General features: G+C 35.8%; 1 protein-coding gene across 5 annotated transcripts in view; it reads right to left on the bottom strand.

Annotated features, from left to right (window-relative positions):
- The window catches only part of CDKAL1 (CDKAL1 threonylcarbamoyladenosine tRNA methylthiotransferase), a 594702-nt gene that overhangs the window by 504646 nt on the left and 76872 nt on the right, over window positions 1–13184 (bottom strand). The gene's annotated exons all lie outside the window — the stretch shown is intronic.

The following is a 13184-nucleotide window of genomic DNA, read 5'->3' as shown; positions in this document are numbered from 1 at the left end:
GAGTCAAGTAAACAGGAAATACAACACAGTAGGCAATTGCTATAAAATAGAAATATTTCTGAGCAATAAATATAAAAATGTATAATCTGTGCCATAGCTTTTCACTAAAACTGTAATGAGAATAAGCATTTTCTTCCTTTCCTTTATTTTTAATCCTTGAGAGTACCATTTAATAACTTTCAAAAACTAAAGTGAGGGGGGGCAGGGGTGGCAAGGGCAATATATGTAACCTTAACAATATTTATACCCCCATAATATGATGGGGGAAAAAAAACTAAAGTGAAACTGGCCCTAATCTTACCGCTGAATATAAAATGAATTGCTCCCTTCTGGATTATGTGTTAAGATTTTTCAGGCACAGGTATTGGCATATACCAACCTTTCTTTAACTTTAGAAGTTATTAAAAATATAAGTTGTCTGCCTTGAAAATTAATGATTTACCTCAAAGTGGGCCTTTTATTCTTATCAACAACTTGATAAAATAATTATAAACTATAATAAAGTCACTGGCAATGCAACAAATAATCCAAACCCATCGTATTTACTAAAACGAATTTATAAATATCTAAAGTGTCTGATGCTATTCCACCTGCCTTTTAGATACCTTAGTTGCCTAAAGGGTCCTTATACATTAAAATACGATTACCATAAAGAAAGAAAAACCAAAATTGAAAACGGCAGCACCTTCAACAGTATCTCAGTAAGAATGGACGCTAAGGTCAAATGACATGAAGAACTATGATGACATACAGATGTCTGTGTGTACATTCTTTATGTGGGAAGGAAGATTCAAGTAAGAGCATTACATTTAGAAGGATGGTAAGCACAACAGAGCATCTAACTTGGCAAAAAAAAAAAAAATTTCCCCAACATTTCATTATAAAGATGGTAAATCATTTTATAAAAAGGCAAGATCAAAAAATTCTTGAAACAATAAAAGGCAAGGGAAGCTCCTTATAACTATTAATATATATCCCTGAATACTGTGATCTCATCTAACTTATCTCACTCCTTCTCGTTTCTTTCCCCTACCCACACTCCATGCTCTATTTTCCCAGTCAGCAAAGTGGCCTTATATAAAACATAAATCTGATTGTCACTTCCCTGCTCAAACTCAGAAAAAATGAGTATTCACTTACTTCCTTAGTTCTCAAATTATTCCCCACGATGCAACCTGAATGACATTCCTCTGCTATCAGTCTGATCCTAGCACTATTTCAATCTTCCGTGATTTCCAATTGATATTCAAGGCCTATCAAGAAGCCAGCCACCTTCTTCCCATCTCTGAATGTCCACATGCTAACACAGTGATGGGCACACAGTAGACATTCAAATTGCCATGTAACACTAAATGATGTGCAAGTAGGTACAGGATGAGGGAAGGATGACAGAGGGAGAATGTGTGGGACCACATGCGTACGGCATTTCTACCAACGAAAATTCTGAAGGCCATATTCATCTTCTGAAATGAGCTTCAAGAAAGTCACTGATCTTTTTAACAAATACTTAGGTTGGAGAGGTTTTATCTTATTCACAGATATATCCCCAGCACTTACTACAGTGCCTGACACGTGGTAGACACTCATTAAATATTTACTGCATGAATGTTGAATTTCAATAGTCAAAGCAATAAATAACTATGAGCAATGAATTATGCAGGTAAGAAAAAGTTACAGATGCCTGTTAGCTAACAATAAAAAATACATAGTGATTGCCAATTTATTTAAAAAAAAAAAAAAAAACAAACAAACAATCCTAACCACAGAACCATCCGCATCAGACTGGCACATTCTTCTACCTCGTCACCTTTAAGTCACCAAACAACTCTGACCACAAGCCCTCTCAAGGAGCACTCTGGCAATAAATAAGACAAAGTAATATATTCTGTCTGGAATTCTGCCAGTGTTATCTTTTAAAATAAGTGAATACAGCCATGAAGCACATAATGATGCTTTGGCCGACAACAGACTGCATATATAAAACAATTATCCTATAACATTATAATGAAGCTAAAAAAATCCCTATGACCCAGTATTTACTATACTATACTTTTTATCATTATTTTAAAGTATACTTCTCCTACTTATGAAAAAAAAGGTAACTGTAAAACTGTCTCAGGCAGGTACTTAAAGAGGTATTCCAGAAGAAGGCACTGTTATCATAGGAGATGACAGCTCCATGGGTGTTTCTGCCCTTAAGACCTTCCAGTAGAAGGAGATGTGAAGGTGAAAGACAGTAATGTTGATGATCCTGGCCCTGTGTTGGGCTAGGCTAGTGTGTGTGTTTGTGCCTTCGTTCTTAACCAAAAAGTTTAAAAAGAAAAAACTGTAAAAATAGAAGAATAAAGAAAAAATATGTTTATACAGCTATACACTGTATTTTAAGCTAAATGTTATTAGAAAAGTCAAAAAGTTAAAAAGTTAGAAAATTATTGTAAGCTAAGTTTAACGTATAATTAAGAATATTATTTTTTACAAATTTAGTGTAGCCTAAGTGTAGAGTCTTTATGAAGTCCAAAGTAGTGTAATGTCCTAATAGGCCTTCACGTTTACTGACCACTCACTGACTCACCCTGAGCAACTTTCAGTCTTGCAAGCTCCATTCATGGTAAGTACCCTACAACACCTGTACCATTTTTTTAATCTTATATACCATATTTTTACTATTACCTTTCCTATGTTTAGATATGTTTAGATACACAAATACCACTATGTTACAACTGCGCACAGTATTGAGTACAGTAACATGCTACATGAGCAATATGGCCTAGGTAGATAGTAGGTTATATCGTCTAGGTTTGTGTAAATACATGCTATGATGTTCACACAATGACAAAATTGCCAAACAACACATTTCTCAGAACTTATCACTGTCATTAAGTGATACATGACTGTATTACACTTGATGATCCAGTCCTTGGAGTCAACAGGAATCCTGTGAATACACCAAGTGCCTACAAAATTACATAACCTTTTAGGAAACCATCTCCCAAAAGAGAATATCCCTTCTCCTATGAACACAGGGCAATCTTAATTATTTCTGAACAGTTTTGTGTTAGTATACTCAATATCTTATTTAATGTTATCAAAAGATAGTTCTACTTAGAGGCATAAATCAGTCAGTCAGTACAATGAGGATTAATATTTTGTGCCAGGCTCTACTCTAGGTACTGGGGATATGGCTTCATATTATACATTTTTTTATTTCTAGGATACCAAATGTATCAACCTTTTCTCTTAATGCTCATGGGTTTTGAGTAATAACTAAAGCATTTCCTCTACTCCCAAATTACTAAGGAATTCATCCATGTTTTCTTCTAATACACATATGGTTTTGCATTTAGATCCCTGATCCATTAGGAATTTATCCTGACATACATTGATATCACTTAATTTTTTTTTTTTTTTTTTTTGAGACAGAGTCTCACTTGTTGCCCAGGCTTAGTGAGTGCCATGGCGTCAGCTTAGCTCACAGCAACCTCAAACTCCTGGGCTCAAGCAATCCTTCTGCCTCAGCCTCCCGAGTAGCTGGGACTACAGGCATGCACCACCATGCCCAGCTAATTTTAGATATATTAGTTGGCCAATTAATTTCTTTCTATTTATAGTAGAGACGGGGGTCTCGCTCTTGCTCAGGCTGGTTTCGAACTCCTGACCTCGAGCAATCCGCCCGCCTCAGCCTCCCAGAGTGCTAGGATTACAGGCGTGAGCCACCGCGCCCGGCTGATATCACTTAATTTTTAAAACACAAAATGAAATAAGATCTTATATTCTCACACCAAATTGAAAAATATTAAGAAGTATGATATTACCTAGTACAAGCAAAGGAATGGGGAAACTGGCAATCTCTTCCTCTGCTGATAGCAGTCAACACTGATGAAGCTCTTTGGAAGGCAAGGTGGTAATAACTATCAAACATTCAAATGCACATCAGAATTTCTCATACACATGCTTGTAGGATACTTGCATCACATACCCATACATACATACACACACACACAAGCATATATACACATATATAAATAATTCTCACTGAAGGTTATTGACAGAGCAAAAAACCTAGAAAGCCTACATATTCATTATAAGGAGATTGGTTAAATAAATTATAGCACTGAAGCTGAAATATCATGCACCTGTTCAGAAAGCAAGATAAATCTCTAAGTGGTAATTTGTAATAATCTGTTATATCATCAGGTGAAACACAGCAAGGTGTAAAAGAACAGGTCTAGTATCTCAATTGTGTTTTACAAAGGAAAAAGAAAAACAGGGAAATTCTATTCTGAACAAAGAAAATTTATAGAAGCATATATACAAAATTATTTGAGGTGTTTGCCCCTTGAAAGTAAGATGAAGTTTCAGTTGTCTTCCAATATTATATTCATGTACATCCTTTATATTCTTTCTCTTTTTTAAAAAAAACTTGCATGGACATTACTTTTATAATTTTTTAAAGTTTAATCCTGAGAAGAGACACATGAATATTTAATTTACATCCATCTGTATTGTTTGAATTTTTAAAAGCATGCGTTGCTTGTTTTCTCTTTAAAAAAACTAATCAAGCCCTTTAATTTTTTTTTTTTTTTTTTACATTTCCTTTTCCATACAGCTTATAATCAACAGCTTCCTTTCATTTTCAGGTGAGAACAAACTATTTTCCGGCTGTGCTCCATCAGGAAAACAGTAATCTGATATACATTTTCTAAGGGACTTTTCTCCCCCCTGCTAAAAGCTTTTGTATTCACTGAACCAAGAAAGAGAAATAAATTATTATTTGTTTTAATCAAAAGACATTTACTTTCCAAACTATTTCTTTATATACACAAGAAATTATTTTTAAATCTAGAGTACTAAAAATCTGATTAGTAACAATAATAGCTAACAGTATTGACTACATATTATATGTCTACCAATGAGCCAAGCATGTCACATTCATTTCTGTGTGTAATCTTTCCAGTTTTACAGAAGAGTAATCTAAGGCTTAGACAAGAAAAGCAACTTGCCTAAAATCACACAGTAAGAGTGTGGGCTAGGCTTAGAAATCCAGACAAACTGACTCCAGAGACTGTGAATTTAAGGAAATTAGAATGCCTCAATTAGTGGCTCTTTGCCTCTTGATCAAAAATAATACAAACAATATCTAAAAACAAAACATATTACACTGCCTTAAGGTTGCCTCATAATAGTTGTAAGACAACTAATAATCAGGCTTCAAAAGCAGCTGTTCTGCTATTTTCGAGTTTTCTAAGATTTTGAACATGTCAGCTCTTGGCCTTCTGTAATCAGCAGAACACACAGAAGTAAAGGGAGAATTAATAATGAATGCAGGACTATTACCCCAAAGCACTGGCAGACTCGCACAACCACCAATCTTCCCTTCCCCCTGCAGGCTTCTGCATAATGGTGGCATTATGGAAGGGACAGCATGGTTCGCATCAACTCTACCCAGGAGAACAAAACATTTATCTTACACAACTGTTCCATCTGAAAGTCAACCAGAGGAGCAACATAAAACAATAAAAGGAGTCTATTCATAGATCTAAATAAGGAGGGTAAGTAGGTTGATACAAATAAAAGTTCACTAAGAACAAAACAAAGAAAGAAAAAAGTTTGATTGTTTTAGACCCAAAAGCATTTTTTGAGTTTCTTTACCACAGAACTCTAGAAGACAAAACAAGTCCAGTTTAAATGTGTACTATGTTTAATCATACCCAGGGAGTTTATTTACATAATACAGTCATTGAGTGCCCACTAAAAACTTACAGAATAGCATATGCTTTAATAAGAGAATTTTAAACCATTTTAAAGGTACATCTTGAAAAAATAACCCCTTAAATAAAAGACAAAATAAAAATTCTTGTCAACGGATAAATTTTTTCCCTCTACATTTCATTTATTGTTCTTTATATGTACTGTATAATGCTCAGCATTGAGTAACCATGTTTTCAGAAATCTTTTTTCTAAGGGCAATGTAAGTGATTCATGAGCAGGTATTCTCTCTTTAGCTAGCTAAGGTAGGAGCAGTGGGAGGATGAGGAGAAAAGAAAAGGAAGGAGGAGGAGAGAAGAAGGAAGGGAAAAGGAAAAATGAAAGAAAGAGACAGACTGACAGAGTACCTACACTCCCAATCTGAAATTCTCAGAGCAAGAACTGGCCCCTCCGCTGTATAGTGCCAGTGGTTGTACGGCGAGTCTGTGAGTGAAGTAGAACATACGAGCTCCTAGGAAAAAGCACTTATTCTTGGAAATTATTCACATAATGAGTTTGTTCTTTTAAAATAGGCCCGCTGAGTGCTTCACAGAAATAAGATGAGGAAACCAAGGATCACCTTGAACTCTGTTTATTGTATGAAGAAAAAAGAAATTTTTTTTCTTTTAAATGAAAAATAATAGCTGGCCAAGCTCTACCAATAACTACTGAAAATTAATTATATAGCTAAGTAGGCCTGGACATAATCAAAATCAGAGTATAAGACAGACTTTTCACTTACTATGTAGAAAAGAACATTGCTAATATGCCCCTGTCCTCATTCCAAATTAAATTGCTCTGTGGATCCCGTAACATAGTTACTTCAGATATTACTGTGTCTAAAGAATTCCTAATAGGATATCTACTTCCATATGTTAAATAAGTTTTATAAACCAAGAGCAGATATAAAGACCAACTGGACTTTACAGGGTACTTCATAATCTGGCCACCACCCCCTATCCAAAGTCAATGCTCATCAGCCCATTTTGTAGGCTATGTTCCCGTCACACTGAGCTTTTAAGCTCCTGGCCTAACATATAAAATTCAAAACTGAAAAGAATAAAATCTAATAGGAAAAAAATGGGTAAAATATATGAACTGAGAGTTCACAAAAAAAGGAAACACATATGGTTTCTGAATATACAAAAGAAGTTCAACCTCATTCTTAATAAATGAAATATAAGACTGCACTAAGTTAAAAAAAAAATGTACCATTTTTCACTTACTCAACTATCAAGAACCCAAAAGTCTAATAACACACTGTACTGACATAACTGTGAGGAAACAGGTTCTCTCATGCATTGCTGGTGGAAATAGAAATAGACCACCACCTATGGAGGCAATTTGATAGTCTCTAATGAAATTGCAAAAGTATATATTCTGACCTAGCTGTTACGCTTTTTAGAATTTAGCTTACTACAAACATGCTTGTACACATGCAATGCTATTTTCTGCAGTATTATTTGTAATAGTAAAAGGTAACTGGTCAGTGACATTTTAGTATCTTCAGAATAGAGACTCCTATAAAGCTGCTCACAAAAGAAAAATCAAAATAATCTCTAAGTTCCAAAGTAGAGAGCCCTCCAGATCATATTGTTCAGAGAAAATAAGACACTAAAAAATATACATAGTACGCTACTCCTGGGGGAAAAGGGGGAAATATAGAAAGCATAATCACATTTGTTTGTATTTTTGCACACAAAAATTTTATTATATATATATATATGTATGTATATAAGAGACAAATAGCTGTGAAACTGGGAGAAAGGAGTGGGAACTAGGCTAATGGAAGACAAAATCAAAGGAAGGCTTTTCCTTGCATAACTTATATTTTTATTTGAAATCTATTTTCAAATTTACATATATTAAAAATAAAAAGACAATTATAAAACTGTAGTTTGTCTTAATGTTTTCCTATCTCCCCATTTCCTGACTCCCCTTCATTGACAAACACATTGAAAGAACTGTCTGTATATCATCTTCCCATTGGCTCTTCCACTGCTTCATTTTTGACAAAGACCCTCAACCACTCACCATTTCCCTGAAACTGCTTTCATCAAGGTAACTGATACCAAATGCCATAGACATTTGGCAAAATGTCTGCTGTAGCATCACTCTCCTATTTTTCCTCTGACCTCTCTGGTCTCTCTACTTTCTCCATCTCCCTCCCCATCCCCCAAGAGCTGGAGGTCCTTAAGACCTAGGTTTGGATTCCCTTCTCTTCTATTCACTAGATGATCCCATCCATTCCTCCCATGGTTTTAAAGATGACCCTTAGTCTGAGTTTATACCCAAATCTATACTTCGAGTACAGACATGCATCTGAGCTCACTTACCCAACTCACCTAACAACATTGCCACTGGAATGTATCACAGAAATATTAAACCTGACGCAAATCACAAAACTGAACTCTCTAATTTGCAGCCTGTATTCATCAGGTTCTAGTTAGGAAAACAAAAGCCACTCTAGGAATTAAAACAGAGAAAATACAAAAATGTGGCTACCCGGGCAATGGAAGAGCCAAGATCCCAAATGAGGAATGGTGAAGCAACCCCACAATGAGTAGCAGCAGTGACAGGGCTCAGAACACACTACCCAAAAAATATGGCACCTTGGCATACTGCATATTTTAAATTAAAGGAATTTAAAAATGGCACAAGCAGGAAGGTCTCTCTGATCTTCTCCTTCTCTTTTCCCCAGAAGATAGTCATGAAACCTAGTAAAAATATCTGACCCTCCTCTGAAGCAGGTCATAAGGCCCTCATGGGAAACACGCCCTCCTATACCTATAGGAAAGAAATACCCTTATCTCTCAAAATGAAGGGACACAGAGAAGAATCTGAAGCTGAGTTTCTCCCAGTTTGTTACCATTAAATCATACTCATTTACCCTATCATATTTCCCCACAAACTCTCCACTCTTCATCAAACCCACCATTAAAAATATTGAGGTTTAACTGTTTCTTTGGATCACTATTTCCTTATGATGGCTCCCATGTCATGTAAAACTTACACTTAATAAATTTGTATGTTTTTCTCCTGTTAATCATTGTCAGTTTGATTTTCAGACCCACCCAGAGAACCTAAAAGGATGGAGGGAAACCTTGCCCCTTCTTGCCCAGCAAGAAACCACTATCAGCCTAAGGGCTATAGAGACCCACTGGAAGAGGTGGTACAAGTTCAATATCCCTAGTCAAAAAATTAAGAAATCTAAAATGCTCCAAATCCGAAACTTTTTCAGTGCTCACATGAAGCTCAAAGGAAATGCTCATTGGAACATTTCAGATTTCAGATTTTCAGATTATGGGTGTTCAACAAGTATATAAATATGCCAAAATGTTTTAAAAAATACAAAATCTAAAACACTTCTGGTTTGAGCACTTCAGATAAAAAACACTCAGTCTGTTATTATAAAAGCCCCAAAAAAGCTGGGATTATTTGATAGGGGCTAGCACAGCAGCAGGAGCTGCCCATTGGGACTTGGGACTACACAGGAAGGAACTGTCTGATAGGAGCTGAAGCTATAGGCATGAAACTGCCACTTCCTGGGGCACCACCCAGAGCAAAAAGAGGGGGAGGAAAATACCCTACCTTCTCCCCACTCCTACCCTCTCATCCTCTATCAGTGCCTCCTGTTGCCCAAATCAACTCACAAAAGCCAAAAGGTAAGGACACCTGTGAAATGCAGCTCCATGCAGTACAGAAAGGGACAGAGAAGGAGGTCAGAGAACCGGATCTGAGCCCAAAAGGCAACTGACTAAACCTCATCTCTTTCAGTCTTCTTCATCTCCATAAATGGCAGATCTATCCAAATGGTAAAACCAGGAACCTGAGAATCATCTTTAATCATTTCTTTCACCTCACCATCTCACACAACAAACCCAACCACTCCCAATGGATTTTACCTCCAAAAGAATGCAAAATACATCTGCTATTTATTGTCACTGCCACCACCCTTATATAACCCATCATGTCACACCTAGACCAGACCGTTGTAATAATCTCCTTTCTCCCTATGGTTTCCATTAAAGCAACTCAGAAAATAAGCAACAAACTAAAGGAAAGCAAGAGTTGCTTGAACAGTCATGGATAATCTATACATATGTATAACTAAAAACTGGGTGAATAAGATACATATTTATTTGCAGCTAAACATTTACTTTGATGAAAGAGAAAATAAGTCATTGAGAATTTATGGCACATGAAAAAATAAAGAATATTTTTATAAAATACAATTGTATCCTTAAATTTGTGTATTTCATAAAAAACTTCCTTCCTTATTCAAATATTTTAAAAGTTGATACACACACTGAAGAGTCTATTTAGCCAAGGAGAAAATCTTAACCAAGAGAAACCCACTCAGGAGCAAACTGCCAAAACATCCGGTTTCCATTCAGATTATATACAACCCTCAATTGTTCAGCACAAATTAGTAGCTTGAATCATCATTTCAGAATGGTACACTTCCAGGATCATCACCAGTTCTGCAGTACAGAAACATCTCCTTGAAGAGAGGTTTGGGTTATCTGCAGAATATCATCTTGAATAGAAGAATAATTTCTGGATTTTGACCTAGCAAACTTACTGAGTCAAAACAATTACCAATTTACTAATTAAAAAGAAAATTATCATCAGAAATTGCCAAGATAGGAAAGATTTAGATCAAAAATAAAGCTCTGGACTAGGTATAGGTTCGCTAAACTTCAAAGTACAAAGAATAACATCAAAGATCTAATGAATAAAATGATGAAAGTGAATGTTAAGAATGAAGTACACAGTCAGGGCCAGTGTCCATTCTGATTTACCAGTGCTCACGCATTCCCATGGTTGATATTTTGAATGTGACCTCCAGAGAGAAACAAAATGAGCCAGCTATATACCTAAATGTTACTGAAGCAATATTCAGAAATAAGAAAATGACAATGTTGAACTTTCTAGGATTACAAATACGTTTCATCAATTTGAGACAAAGAATAAGTAGCCACAAAGAAAAAGAATATTATCTTATAAGACTACTTGGGAAAGTAGAATTATTAGAAAACCTTACTCATTTCTCAGTGTAGCTGGGGACTTCGTGAGCAGAGAAGTAGGTATTTAATTATTTGACACTATTGTACATATGTGGGGAGAATTACTTTTTCCTTTTTTTTTTTTTTTTTTTTTTTGAGAGTGAGAGTCTTACTCTGTTGCCTAGCGTAGAGAGGGTAGTCTCAGCCCAGTGCACAGCAACCTCAAACTCCTGGGTTCAAGCAATCCTCCTGCCTCAGCCTCCCAAAGAGCTGGGACTACAGGCATACACCACCACATCCGGCTAATTTTTTCTATTTTTAGTTGCCTGGTTTGTTTGTTTGTTTGTTTTACTTTTTAGTAGAGACAGAGTCTCTCGCTCTTGCTGAGATTGATCTGGAACTCCTGACTTCAAGGAACCTCCTGCCTCGGCCTCCCACACTGCTAGGATTATGGGTTTAAGCCACTACGCCCGGCCCATGAGTATGGAGAATTACCTTAATAAAACGACTAAGATCATTTAACTGAAATTTGACCTGCAAAATGTATTATTGTATTATTGTTAACAACTTTTAAAATGAATGCTAATATCCCTTAATTCCAAATCTACCTTTAATATTTAAATTCTGTTTCTTTTAGGTGATCCAAAATTTGATTACTTGCTTCACTACATTTCCTAACTAAATAGTCAAAAATAATGTATTCTACTCCCAATCTTGCTTCAAAAAACCCAGAGACAATATGCAGAACTATTATTATTCAATGATAAAAAGAAATAATCCAATTCAAAAATGGAAGAGAGATCTGAATAGATATTTCTCCAAAGATACAAATAGCCAATAAGCACATGAAAAGATGCTCAACATCATTAGCCATAAGGGAAATGCAAAAAAAAAAAAAAAAAACAATCACAGTAAAATGCCAGTTCACTTCTACCAGGATGGCTATACTTAAAAAAAAAAAAAAAAGTGGTAAATGTTAAAAACAAAGTGAAGAAGTTGAAACCCTCACACACTGCTAATCAAAATACAAAATGGAGTACCTGCTTTGCAAAATAATATGGCAGTTCTTCAAATTGTTAAACATAGAGTTAACATATAATCCAGCAAGTCTTCTCCTAGGTATATACCCTAGAGAAATGAAAACATGTTCACACAAAAACTTGTACATCAATGTTCATAGCAGCTTTATTCCTAATAGCAAAAAAGTGGAAAACATCCAAATGTCCATCAACTGATGAATAAATAAGCAAAATATGGTACATTCACACAATGGAATATTATTCAACTGTAAAAAAAATTAAGTGCTGATACATGCAACATATTAGCTTATTAAGTATAAGATGTCCAATACACTTAAGTACTAAGTTTGACAGTTGCTATCTCTGACATTTCACTTTGACACTTTTGGGTTTATTTTTACTGTGAAGGTATATCCTCAGTCTTTCAAATGCATACAGTTTTGGCTTGTGATTATCTTTCAAATTGTTTTTCAGAGTAATTTTTGTGAAACCATGGATAAGTCAAAAATTCATGTTATTTTTGAATATGAGTTCCATTGTAGAACCAATGCAGTGCAGACAGCTCGAAATATACACAAAGTGTTTGGGAAGGATGTGGCTAATAAGCTGCAGGTCTCCGCCACCCACCACCCATTCCATGGAAAACTGTCTTCCATGAAACTTAGGAAGGGGGTGGGGCAGAGCAGGAGGTGAACAGCAGGTGAGCTAGTGAGGCTCCACCTCCCCCTACCCCCACAGAAAAACTGTCTTCAATGAAACTGGTCCAGGTGCCAAAAAGGTGCCAAAAAGGTTGGGGACTGCTGGTGTACTGTGTTGTCAGATAATTTTCCCCAACTGTAGGCTAATGTAAATGTCTGAGCATGTTTCAGGGAGGCTGGACTAAGCTACTATGTTCAGCAGGTTAGGTGTATTAAATGCATTTTCAGCTTATAATGAGTTTATAGTGATGTAACCCCATCCTAGGTTGAAATTCATCTGTATTGCACACCAACAAAGAGAAAATCATGTGTACTAAAATACCATTAAAAAGTTTTTCTTCATTTAACAGATATTATAAAAATTTATACATATAGTATAATTATAGAAAAAGTAAAAAAAATGAAACTATGCATTAAAAATAAGTAAAAAAGAAATGCACTAAAATATTAACAGTAGCTATATTTACATGATGAAATTCAAGCTCTAGAGATCAGGTCTTGGTAGATTCTAGGTGCTTCCAGGCATGAGTCTGGACCTGACAGGGCAGGTCTTCTCCAAGCCTGAACCCTACCCTCTGGATGTTTTTACAGGTCTCTGGAGATATATTCTGTATCACCTGGTTCATTGGGATCAGCTGGCTTCTCAGAGAACTGGCTTAGGTCCCAAGGGTCTTTTCATCCAATAATTCAACAGAGGCCCAGGCTAGGACCTG

This window comes from Microcebus murinus, chromosome 15 (genome assembly GCF_040939455.1).
Source record: "Microcebus murinus isolate Inina chromosome 15, M.murinus_Inina_mat1.0, whole genome shotgun sequence".
NCBI lineage: Eukaryota > Metazoa > Chordata > Mammalia > Primates > Cheirogaleidae > Microcebus > Microcebus murinus.
The sequence above is the reverse complement of the archived record's forward strand: the minus strand, read 5'-3'. Positions and strand labels throughout refer to the sequence as shown.